Source organism: Micromys minutus (genome assembly GCF_963924665.1).
Source record: "Micromys minutus genome assembly, chromosome: 14".
In the NCBI taxonomy this organism is placed as follows: Eukaryota; Metazoa; Chordata; class Mammalia; order Rodentia; family Muridae; genus Micromys; species Micromys minutus.
Genome location: NC_137983.1, coordinates 29,381,627 through 29,395,224, shown reverse-complemented (window position 1 = coordinate 29,395,224; position 13,598 = coordinate 29,381,627). Strand labels below are relative to the sequence as shown.

At 40.1% G+C, this 13,598-nt stretch overlaps 1 protein-coding gene across 1 annotated transcript in view; it reads left to right on the top strand.

Annotated features, from left to right (window-relative positions):
• Positions 1–13,431: 13,431 nt before the first annotated feature.
• The window catches only part of SLC7A2 (solute carrier family 7 member 2), a 55,993-nt gene continuing 55,826 nt past the window's right edge, over positions 13,432–13,598 (top strand). The window contains exon 1 of the mRNA XM_080928771.1: positions 13,432–13,560. The gene's annotated coding sequence lies outside the window, so the exon portion shown is untranslated. The remainder of the gene's footprint in view (positions 13,561–13,598) is intronic.

The window sequence follows — 13,598 nt, the reverse complement described above, 5'->3', positions numbered from 1 at the left end:
GGATTATAAGTGAGACACTGCCACCACTCAGGGGAAAGGAGAGTTCTTAAATTTCTCAGTCACTGTATTGTCCAGGTGTGTGTTTCTGTGTTAATTATTGTTTTCTGTAAGAAGACTGACAGGCTGGAGTGAGGTACTAATCTTGTGTTATATAGTATGTCGTTAGTAATCTTGTTATTGCTATGTTCCTTTGGCAGAATAATGGTATCATGCTTTTTCTGGGACCATCACCTATCTAGACTCAGATTCCTGGCCACTTTATTACTTTCAGGTATAGGTTCCATCTTATAGAATGGACCTGAAATCATGTCAGAAAGTGGTTTTCTCCCATGACATTTGTGCCACTGTATCTGGCAGGAAGGCTTCTGTTGTAGATTACAGGTTTGATGGCAAAGAGATGTTGATCATTGTCTTTCACCCCCAGTGGCATGCAGAGGACCTTCCAATACCACAGAGACTAGCCAGGAAGGCGAAAATTCTAATTAGGCACATGGTCAACTTCTCTGTGTCTGGTAACATGTGTAAGTGCCATCTTCTCTGACAGGGCTCTACCATAAGTTTATAAAGACTAACAACACCTTAGCAAAAGCCTGTTAGGTTGGGGGTTTTCATAGGTCCCTTTGGGCCAAAAAGCCCAAGAAGATATAACTCATTCCTACCATTGGAGTATTACTTGATGGCATATGATGGTGATATCTAGTTGGTGTTTTGACTGCCCTAATATTTGGTAACTCAATTCAGACTCCTTTCATATATATGAAAAATATATATGTATATATACTTTTTAGAAAGATTCTACAGTAGTATGTTTTGCAAATGTCCTTTAATGATACTTCTTTCTGTCCATATTCCCTTCTCTTACTTCTCTCTTCTATCTCTATCCCTACTTGACCATCCTATTCTGGTTTTGCCTTTATATATCCATAACAACACATTTTATTATCCATTTCTTTAGAGATCCTATCCTCCCCTTCACTCCTCTGACCCTTGTGATTATTCTGATTGTAGAATCCATAAAGAAGGCCTAAAACATATAATCTGTACATGAAAGATAACATACAATATTTTTTGGTGTCTGGGCTGCCTCACTCAGGATGACTTTTTTTGTCCTAACTCAATCCATTTACTTGAACATACCATACTTTCATTTTTTCCCAACAGTTAAATAGTATTCCAGTGCTTGTGCTCTTGCTGTCTTGGCCTCTTGGTCTTCCCCCTCCCTGCCCTTCCTCTTCCCCTTCCTCTCCTGCCTCTCTCTCCACAGGCTCATGGCTGGCCTCTACGTTTCTACTTCTCTACTCTCTTTTCTCTCTCTGCCTCTACTACCCTCTTAACTCCCCCCATGACCTGAATAAACTCTATTCTGTACTAAAAAAAGGTATTCCAGCATTTAAATATTCCAAGTTTTTATTATGCATCATCAGCTGATGGACATACAGGCTGCTTCCAACTTCTAGGTGTTATAAATAAAGCAGCAATGACATGAATTAGAAAGTGTCCCCGTTGTAGAAGTGGAATGCTTTGAGTATGTGCTCAAGAGCTGGATCTTAAGAATCTGATTCCAGATTCCTTAGGAACCATCAAGCAGATTTATATAGTGGCTATACATGTTTGCATTACCACCAGCAATGAGTACGTATTGCCTGCTCCTCACATGACATGCCCACAGTTCTTCCACATCAGCTGTCCTTTGTCATATTGATCCTGGCCAGTCTGACTTGGGCAACATGAAATCTCAAAGTAGTTTTATTTTCCATTTGCCCAGTGGCTAAGGATGTTGAACATTTCTTCAGTGATGCTCAGACATTACTGTTTCATCTCTTGAGAACTCTTACTTCTGTTTCTCCTTTTTTTTTTTTTTTAATCACGTTGTTTCCTTGACATTCATATTTTTGGGTCTTTATATGTTTTCAGTACTAACCCTCCATTAGATGTCTAATTAGTAAATACACTTTCCCATTCTGTAACTTGTCAGGGTGCCCCTAATTGTGGTCTTTTATGCTATACATAAGATTTTCAGTTTCATGAGTCCAACTTATTAATTGTTGATCTTAGTGCCTGTGCTAATAATGTTCTGTTCAGTAAGTCTTTTCTTCTTCCAATGAGTTCAAGACTCGTCCTTGCTCTCTGCTATCAGATCTAAGGTAGCTAGCCTTATGTTAAAGGTCCTTGATTCATTTGGAATTGAGTTTTGTGCAGGGTGATAAATATGGTTGTCAAATCAATGATTGATGCCTATGGCCTTTGCCCCATGTCATGTTTCTTTTAATTGTCCATCGTCCCTGCCTTCATTTCTAACCTTTCCCTTTTAGAGACTTGTGCAAGCATGTGTTGATTTATTTGATACTATCACATAATTGCATATGCCTTCATACTCCCATTACTGTTTGCTTTTCTGATGAGATAGTTCAAATTGCCTGCCTTTGAGGGTGCTTCTTTTTTACTTCATTTGATCTACTATTGAAACTCTATTGCATTCTTGATTTCAATCACTGCATTCTTTAGCTTATCTCTCTGTTGAACATGTAACATTTGTATGACATTTTCGTAACATTATTGATTTAACTCTTTCTGTACTTTGTTCCTTTCCATGCTTCCTTTAAATATGTATTTTTAATTCTTTTATAGGTTATTTCATTTCTCCACCCCTTCTCTATCTCTTTACCATTCTTTTTTGCCTTTCCTAATAATTTTGCCCAATGATTTATCAATTAAAAAAGACTTTCAGGGCTCAACTTGGATTTAATTTTCTTTTCTCTGTTCTTTTTAAAGATTTAGTCTATTAATTTCTTCTGCTAGATTTATTATCATTTTTCTCCTAGAGATTTAATGTCTTCCATTTCTCCTTTAGAACAGTGAAAACATAACTATTATGATATGAGACATTTTTAATATAAGTTAATTCAATATTTCCCAAGTGTAGCTAGTAATTTTGATATTTAATTTTCATTGTACATAATTTTTTCTAATATCTTCTGTGCTGTTTTCTTCAACCTATGACTATTTATGGTTTTTAATTTTGACATTTGAATATTTTCCAAATATCACCATATATTGATAATTTAATTCCATTGTTTGTAGATGCAATAAAACCTATAGTTTCTCTAAGATATATCTTTGAGAATATTCATGTACCCTGGACAAGAATATTCATTTTGCTCTTTTGGCTAAGACATTGTATAAAATCCACTAATGTCAAACAGTTTGATGGTTTGGGTCAAATTTTGACATATCACTGTTTTGGTTATCTGTTACTTGTAATACTGAAGGCTGGTGTCTCTAACTGTAAAAGTAGGTTTATCTACTTTATCTTTAGGAGTTTTGTTGTTGTTGCTCTTGTTTCTATTTTGTGTGTTTTGAGGTACACGTAGGATGTTATGGGGTCTCTGGGAATTGACCTCTTTTCCATTATAAAAGATCTCTTCATTTAGCTGACAGTAACATATTGGGGTCCAGGAATCACCTCACAAACCACAACACTGGTTTCAGTTAGATAGAGATAGTTTATTGAACATGTGCCCCAGGGCTGGTTGATGAGTGCCCTGGTCCAGATTTGAGAACTGAACCATGACCCCAAGTTAAAATCATACAAGGTTTTTAAGCCCCCCAAATCACAAACATCTGTGCCAAGTTATTCTACCAATCAAGACTTAGGGATATCAGGCTGTCTTAGGAACATGTCTTTGTTGTACACTTATCCTGCTTCCAAGGTTGTGGCAGGGGACTTGCCTAGTCTAATATTCATATCTTAACTTGACTACCAGGATGGGACTTGTCTAACATTCATGTCTTAACTTGCCATACAGGATGTCAGTACCCAAGGATTTGTAAAATTCCTGTCTACCTGTTTATGTATTATTGTCAGCCTTGGATGCTGAGAAGGTAGATCAGTTGGTGAGGTGTTTTCCATGCAAGCCTGGGGATTTGAGCCCAGTGGTAGGCATCTGAACTCATAGAAAAAGCTTGGGATGGTAGTGCATCTGTATAGCCCAGTACTAGGAGTGAGGTTTCACAGAACCAGCTGTGTCTTTGATAGAGCTTCCTTGGCTAGCCAATATAGCAAAATCATTGAGCTCCAGATTCAGTGAGAGACATTGTCTCAAAAAATAAAGGGGGGGATGTTGTCAGGAAGGAAAACACCCACTGATGAAAATGGGACTCTACACATGAACTCACTTGCACATTCACATGAAAATATATACGTTTGTAAGACACAAATAAGATATTACTGTCAAGCTTTCTTGAATATAAAGAACTGTGAATAGCCTGTCAAACTAAAGTGTAGCCAAGGACACACATAGAGGGGATGTTAAAGTATGGCTGTTGAAGTAACTTCTGCTCATGCACTTTTTGCTGCCCTGAGTGCCTTTATCTAACACTGAATGTACCCACTGAGTCATATGTTAAAGCAGGATTCTCTATGATTCTATATGCGCCTCCCAGTCTAAGCACATTGGATCTGGATAAAAGGACACTGTCAGGTTCAGTTTCGTCAAGAATGCCTCTCTAACAATGCTTCAAAGATTTTATCCACATAATTCATACAGGAGGATTAGAATATGCACTCAGTTAAAAAGATTGCCTTTCTGATGAGCGAGCACAATCTTGTTGCTAATAAACCCCTTTGTATCATTTCCCACACAATCAAGTAGCAATTCTCATGGGAAATGTGCCTATGTAATGTTTTACAACTCATACTTAGGTTTATATCTGTTGAAAAATGAATGATTAAAAAATAAAATATAAATTAAAAGAATGAATGATAAAACAGAATCTTTAAAAAGGGAACCTGAGAGTGGCTTTGGGGGCTTATTAAATTTTATTAACTTAATACTTATTTTATTACCAACTTATTAATTTTAATTATATTGTGTGTTATATGCTATATTATGTTGTGATAGTGGGTTTTTAAAAAAGATTTATTTTATGTATATGAGTACACTATAGCTCTCTTCAGACACACAAAAAGAGGGCATCAAATCCCATTACAGATGGTTGTGAGCCACCATGTGGTTGCTGGGAAGTGATCTCAGCACCTCTAAAAGAGCAGTCAGTGCTCTTAACCGCTGAGCCTTCTCTCCAGCCCGTTAGTATATTTTATTAATTTATTAATATTTCTATTGGCTGCATGATTGCATTAGTAAAGTAAGAAACTGGAAGTGAGGTTGCCTTCAGGCAACTCAGTTTGCACTGCTATGGTTGGCTGCTTGACTCTAACCGTCAATCTATGTGAGATGCTTTCTCAGTGCTATGATTTATCACACACCAACTTACCATTATGTGATAACTGACTACATGAACAGTTTGATCTTCATCTATCTGACATCATTGGATACTGATGCTGCAACCGCGACATGAGGTCCACAGGTTTTCTGAGTGTGTTTTTTTCCTATATTCTCGATTATGCTCACAAACCTACAGATGTTATAAGTGTGATGATCAGGTTTTTGTAAATTTGTAAATTTGTAAATTACTTCATGTAATCTAGAGTCAACTGGAAAAAGGGGAACCTCATTGAGAAAATGCCTCTGTCATGTTGGCTTACAGACAAGTCTGTGGGGACATTTTTTTTGATTAATGATTGATATGGGAATACTCAGCCCACTGTGGGTGGTGCCAGCCCTGGGAAGCAGGTACTGGATTGTATAGGAATGCAAGCTGAGCAAGCCGTGGGAATCAAGCCAACAGTCAGAGTTTTTCCACGGTCTCTGCTTCAGTTCCGGCCCTGATTTCCCTCCATGATGAACTCCTCTTATTCTCTGAGGCCACCTCTGTCAGCAGCAGTGACTGCCTGTGTGTGGCTTATGATGTTAACTGGCTCAAAGGAGTTCAGAGTACTGCTCATAGTAGTCCTGCTCCTAGCATCTCCCTAGCACGCTTAGCACACTTATCTTTTCACAAAAAGCAACATGAAAGAAAAAGAAGACCAGGTGGAAAACTCTTGAAGTTATATTTTAATTTTAAATGCTTAACCCTATTAGGTTTCTGTTGCTCTGATGAAACATCATGACCAAAAGCAGCTTGAGGAGGAAAGTTTATTTATCTTCTCTTTGATCCTTTAGAACAACCACTAACGAAGTCTTTATTTTACTTTATAGGGATCAGTAAGATGGAAGACTATTATTTGCATGTATAGCCTGAGAATTGCAAGTTTTTATTTGTTTTATTTTATTTTATTTTGAAACAGGGTCTCATGTAGCCCAGGCTGACATTGAACACACTAAATTGTCAATGATGACCTCGAACTCCTGATCTCCCTGTTTCTGTTTCCCAAGTGCAGAAATTGAAGCTGTATATTCTAGCTGTATATAGCTAGAAATTAATATTATTTTATTTTGCCTCTGTGTATTTACATATACTGTACAGATACATGGCTGTGCATGTGGAAGACAGAGGCTAACATCAGATGTCTTTCTCAGTCTTAGTCTACTTTGTATTTTGAAGCTGTCTTTCATTTAACATGATGCTTCCTGATCTGGCCACACCGAGGGGTGGCAACAAATCTCATGGATCAGATCCTCTTTTTCTCTGCCTCCCCAATGCTGGGACTGTAGGATGCTCTTGAGTGCCCAGCCATTTTACAGAAGTGCTGGGGACTGAGCTCCGGTCTTCATGTATGTGAAGCAAGCACTTTACTGATAGGGCCATCTCCCAGCCCCTGAAAATTTTTTTAACCCTTTAAGTGAAAGATTAAACCTTCCATGAAAGCAGGAAAGATAGCTCAACGGTAGAGTGCTGGGTGCTCTTCCAGAGGTGCCATATTCAATGACTAACACCTTCTTCTTGCCTCTGGTGGTACCAGGTATGCACATGATGCAAATGCATACATGCGTACAAAACACCCATGCACATTTTTATTGTTATATTAATAGAGTTATGTATGTTTCCATAAAGTATATGCTGCATATTGCTTTAAACATGTTAAACAGTTATCTTCTCAAATCTCAATCATTCACTTAGAGTTGAAAACCTTAAATCTCCTTCAGTGTTTTACATGTTCTATACATTGTTACCACTAGTTGCCCTACTGCAAGGGCACACTAGAGCTTCTTACTCTTAGCCAACTACTTGAAAACCATTGATCAATGTCTTAGTCAGGGTTTAGTCTATTCCTGCACAAACATCAAGACCAAGAAGCAAGTTGGGGAGGAAAAGATCTATTCAGCTTACACTTCCATATCGCTGTTCATCACCAAAGGAAGTCAGGACTGGAACTCAAGCAGGTTAGGAAGCAGAAGCTGATGCAGAGGCCATGGAGGGATGTTACTTACTGGCTTGCTCAGCTTATTTTCTTATAGAACCCAGGTCCACCAGCCCAGGAATGGCACCACCCACAATGGGCTGCCCCCCTCCCCTTGATCACTAGTTGAGAAAATGCCTTATAGCTGGATCTCGTGGAGGCATTTCCTCAAGGGAGGCTCCTTTCTCTGTGATGACTGCAGTGTGTGTCAAGTTGACACAAAACCAGCCAGTACAATCAACTTTTCCTATCTCTCCCTGCTGATTTATTACCTAAACCTTCCCTCTCTACCTCTCTCCATCCCTATACTCTTTAGCCTCTGGTAACTATGATTCTATTCTCAACTTCTCAGTCATTATTTTATATTCCCCACTTGAGTGAGATCATGCAGTACTTGTGTAGAGTTAAGAGATTGTTAGACCTTAAATTACGCTTAAGACTAAGTTTTATACTAATGGGGATATGAGTTGATGGAGGGGGAAAAAACCTCTTTGCAGTTTAACTTGTTATTTGTACTAATTTTTCAGAGAAAGTATCATTCTCTCTTCGTCACAGGAATAATAAGCTCTAGAAAATATACTTGCAAAGCCTTATGCTCAAAATCATATGTTTAGTTAACCTAGCAGCACATCAGACTAATGATTTTTTGTTAATATGCAATAGTATCTTTATTTTATAACTGGTTCCCTTCCCAGAGTTGGATTTATGAAAATAAAAGTACAGCTAAGTGCAAGGTTAGGGATGGATTCTGTACAAGCTCAGCCTACATGTAAGGGCTCTCTCCTCCCCTCTCCTCCTTTCCCCTCCCTTCCCCTCTCCTTCCCTCCCCTCCCCTCCCTTCCCTTCTCCTTCCCTCCTCTCCCCTCCTCTGCTCTCCCCTCTCCTCTCTTCCCCTTCTCTCCCCTGCTCTCCCCTCTCCTCTTCTCCCCTCCCCTTCCCTGCTCTTCCCTTTTCTCTCTTCTTCTCTCTTCTCCTCTCCTCTCCCTCCTTCCATCTGTCTCTCTGCTCTCTTTTGCCTCCAAAACCAAAGAACCTATGTTGTGTCCTCTGGCTTCTGACAATAGGCATGGCCATTACCATTTCTAAGTTAGAGCAGTTGTGATCATGCACAAGCAATCCTTACAAGATGAAACCTGTTAACAATTATTTAGGAAGGAGTCCCTGGGTTGTTAGACCCTCAGCTGTGGTCACAGAAGCTTCCTAGTCATCCTCACCTGTGCCCCTGATCTTCAAGTGCATGTAATCCTACTCAGAAGCACAAGGTCTTGGAGGAGATGGTAGGCCACCTAAGACATGAACCTAGGAGGTGGACGGTTAGCTACATGAAAATGCCATCTGTGTTCCTTTCTGGAGGTCATCCCCAGTGCTTGGGTAGGACTTTAATATGATGTATTAAATCTTAGATAGATAATCTGGGATTATCCATGGTCTCATAAGCAACACCTTACCTTTCTTTTTTTTTTTTTTTTTTTTTTTTTTTTTTTTTTTTAAGCCTGATAGACCTATTGGTTCATCAAAAGTTGAAATTATTTTTTTGGTTTGTTGTGGGTGGCCTGTCTGAAGTGAACAGACATTTATTTACAACTTTCACCAGGAAAAGTCATGAAACAGCATATTCCCCCCCCCCCTACAATTTTCTGTAGGAAGTTTGATTTAATCATTGAGACTAGGGAAGAGCATCCTCAGAGCCAGCCACTCCAAGTCTTCTGTCAGCACAGAAAGTTCTCCAGATGGTCTCCCAACTGAGTCAGCTAGTTCAGACTTAGTACTAAGGAGCTGAGTATTGGATGCACCAGACTAATCATTAAAATATATCCTGACTCTTTGTTCCCCATACAAAATGTAGTGGGGACTGCTTAATGTGCTCAAGAGTATCATTTCTCACCAGTCTAAATATAAAAGTAACACAGGTATAAACTTAAAAAGACAGATGGAAACATTTACCTGGAGATGCTTAGGCCATATCACCCATTCCTGGAGTATTTTGAAGCATGTATCCTATGAGCTAAAGCCAAACATACTTTGTTACATTCAACAAGGAGACGAGTACCTCTCTCTCTTTCATCACTGGGGGGCAATTCACTTCTCACTATTTGACCTCAAAGGATTTTCCTAAGGAGGGTTCAGAGAAGACCTGGGAGGTGCTAGACAGTACATTTTCCACACTGGTGTTTACAGACTAGTTTTGCAACCTGGAATCCACAGCACCACCTAAGCAACTGTTGATAAGGGAAACTGGAGCTTTGATACTTTTCATAGAATGGTGCATGGGTCTAATATAATAAGCCTAGCAGAGATGTGACACAGATAGTGAGCGACAACGAGGGCCTTCATCAGTGCTGAGGAAGAAGAGAAGACCTACATCGGGTAAGCTCGTTGCTAAAACTTAGCTCCAAGTCCTTAAAACGCCATGGTAAACGAAGATATTTTGGATTGAGGAAACTGACTTTTTCCAGCAGAAACAGACCCAGCATGAATTCTGGCTGAAGGAAATGGAGACCAGCACTAGGTTGGGTGGAGCTCTGGGCAATTCTTGATTAATGGCCAATGTAAAGAAACCCCAGCAAAAAGCCAAGTAACAGGACACAGGGAAATTTGTAGGGAAATTACCATGGGATTCAAAACTATTGCAAAACCATTACTTGGTCTCAGTCCAAAAAACAACAGAAAAAGATTAAATTTAAAGATAGCTTGTCATACAGACTTGATGGATTCTTTTCAATGACTTCACCTCTCCCCATATACAATATTTCACAGCTTGTCTTCAGGGATAGTAAAAGTGAACTGGGTCCAAAAAAAAGTTGACTTTAAATTTTTGTACATCTGTAAGGCTAATGAAGAGCAACAGTGATCTGAAAACCCCCTAAACTGTACTGGCTATGCCTCTAGTCTAGAACTTGGTCAAGTCTTACTTTGTCTTGCCCCAAGCATTGCTATCCAACATCTAATCAGTGTACAACATGGTAAATTTTTAGTTTGTGATCCTGAACCAGCTTGAAGAGAATAAAGCCAGAAACAGGACCTTGTTTAAAAATAATAAACTCATTCAGTCTTAAAGTGAGTCCATCATTTGTGGAGACAAAATTTCCTCCTGGTTGTGTTTGGCAAGAATGGTAGAACAGGGCGTGGGATTTATTCATTGACAAAAGTCCCTTGAAGTTCCCTCTCATTTCATCAAAGCTTAGGAGCTCAAATGTGCATGAATGTTTGTGACAACCTGGATTATTCTAAAAATATAAATAAATAGAGATAAATGGGTTTCTCTCATTTCTGGGGAGGGAATGTAAGATTTAACTTGTTTTCACTGTTTTTCTAAGATCTCTGTTCTGTTTTCTGTGTCGGTCATACTCCATATTAGAGTCTAATACTAGGCCCATGGATCCCATTCTTTCTGCATCCACATATCTTTTGAAAATTGAGAAATAACCAAAGATATAATGCAAACTCGAGGTGATCATAATAATTTCAAACAGGGACTATGATGTCAGTTTATATAGGACATTAAAAAATCAGTGTGTCAAACTTCTGAGCCATTGTGCTAAAAATTTGTTGTAAACACTTTGTTTATTTTTATCTCCCAAAGAAATAACTCTAGTTCGTGCCATATAGACACAGTATATTCATGCTTCAGGAAATATCGAAATTGCATTGACTCAATCATTGGTATCTTGATAATATTGGCAGTTTCTGGATAATAGATCATGTCATACCCACTCATTGTACTGCAACATAATCACTGATTAAATATGCATCTGAACATCATAATAAACTTAAATAAAGATACACGGGTAATTGATGTTTTAGATTTTTAAAAAAAAGAAGAAAATTTCATTATTAGATATGGAGGGGACACACTAATGATTCAAAGACAGTCTAAAGAATTTGTGGTAACATGGTTCTATTATCCCACACTTGGGGTCAAGGTCATGTTTGGCTAAGTAACGAGTTCTATCCAGTCTAGATTACCTGAGCCCAACTCTAAAATTAATAGCAGTGCAACAGGCAAGACAAGAGAGAGAGAGTGTGTCTGCTCAGACGCTCTATAAGGGGCTACATTCATGGGAGGAGGCTCCCTGGCACCTTGGTTGCTTGGGTTTTATCTGGTGGAACACCTGTGTAGCACTCATATCAGAATGGATAGGCAAAGACTTACTATTTTACTGAGAAATAAGTTCTGCAATACGAGTTGGTTGTTTCCTGGGACCATCTGTGTAAGAAAACATGAGATACTAAGGCTTTAACTCCTGAAGGTCTGAGTCTTCATATTAAAGAGTGGAATTCTCTATAGAAATGTTGTAAGGCCCTAAAATAGATTGCATCCAGGGCTTATTAGGGCCAACTTTTCCGGTCCTGCTTGATGGCAGCAGTAGCCGTGCTCTGGTCCCATCCTTCCTTGAATCAAAAATTAACCTGGTTGTGAGGCTAGAGTAACTCAGCACAATCTTCCACTGCAAAGCAATGGCCACAAAAGCCTCTATTTAAAAAAAAAAATACCCAGATAAAATTTTTTTATATAATAGATCCATTGACCTTCTGTACTGTCTGGTTCTGTGTCAACTTGACACAAGCTGGAGTTATCCCAGAGAAAGGAGCCTCCCTTGAGGAAACACCCCCATGAGATCCAGCTGTAAGACATTTTCTCAATTAGTGATCAAGCGGGGAGGGCCCAGCCCACTGTGTGTGGTGCCATCCCTGGGCTGGTAGACCTGGGTTTTATAATAAAGCAAACTGAGCAAACCAGGGGAAGCAAGCCAGTAAGTAACATCCCTCCATGGCCTCTGCATCAGCTCCTGCTTCCTGACCTGATTGAGTTCCAGTCCTGACTTCCTTTGGTGATGAACAGCAATGTGGGAAGTGTAAGCTGAATAAACCCTTTCCTCCCCAACTTGCTTCTTGGTCATGATGTTTTGTGCAGGAATAGAAACCCTGACTAAGACACCTTATAAAATCAATGAAACATATTGAGGCTTCAGAAGCGTGGGACTGAGTTTGAGTGAGCATTTGGTGTTCGTATCGATCTGTGTATCAATTCACTAGACGTCATTAGTGATAGTTTGCATAGAGAAATTGTGATAAAATGTGAGAGGTTTATGCTAATGGTCTTAGTTGATTACGTTTACCCTATAGTCATGTTCTATAGACCTGGACTCACCCAGGAGAAAATGGACAACTTCACTGGATACACAACCTCTGAAGATAGTAACAGAAATTGTGGATGTGTACCATTTCTGGAGCAAACCCCTCAGTGGTCAGTAAAGTTGCCAGTAAGGTCTACTTTAGAAGAACAATCAGAAGTTCTCATTAAACCTAGATACTACTTCACATGAATAAGCACTTGGCTAATCTTAGTAGTGGGCGTTGAGTAAAAAGCCCTTTACCACAATATAAAGCTGGAAAAGATAGACCTTCCTACCAAGCCACAATATCATACAATAATATTCAATTCATTTTGGGTCGGCTTCATTTTTGTGTTAAAATCAAGAGTTTCACATTGTGACTTTAATCTTATCAGAAACTCCTAAAGCAAACCATGGCACAGAATGAGAAACCTCGATTGTGTAACTTCTGTTTTTGCTGGCTAGGAAATACCAAGTATCCTTTTCTTTAAAACCCACCTCCAAATAACCATGGCTGCTTGCCTGCCTATTTACAAGTCTGGAGTCTTCACGTTTTGATTTCATTACAGGAAGTGGTACTTTTTGACAAAGCACATCTATCTGGGCTTCTAGTTTCTTATGATCATATTCTATTATTTTTATGTTCCCAATTCTCAATGGGAGAGAGGGAGGGAGGGTGGATGGAAGAAAGAGGAAGAGAATCCTGCTTAGAAGAAACCTTAGAAATGCCTCCCCACACACACACACCCCAAGATTGGGTTCTGCCAAAAGGACATTTTTTTCTCTGCTAAGCACTGAGTCCCACGCCCACCCACCCAGCGGGCAAGCTTTTAACCTCATGTGTGCGCACCATGGCCCCAATCCTACAGAGGCACAGAGCTAGACTCCTTCCTGGAGTCTCTGCGTGCCTGGCAGGGAAGAGCGCTCTAGGCAGGGGTCGCGAGCGCGAGGGAGGGGCGGGAAGGCCCCGCCTCTCTCAGCCCCGCCCCTCGCCCCGCCCCCACCCCGCCCCTCAGCTTCTACTCAGAGGGGTGCCCACGTGCCCAGCCCGCCTTCTGCAGCTCGGCGGCGGGAGCTTCTGTCTGCGCGGACCTGGAAGGCTTCGGCCGCTCGGCAAGCCTTCGCGAGCTTGGGACCCGCAGAGCGCTACAGCGGCTCGTTCTCCGGTGCCGGTCCCCGTCGCGCGGCCAGGGCACTGCCCCAGTAAGTTGCGGAGAGTGCGCGGGGGCGCCCAGAAGGGA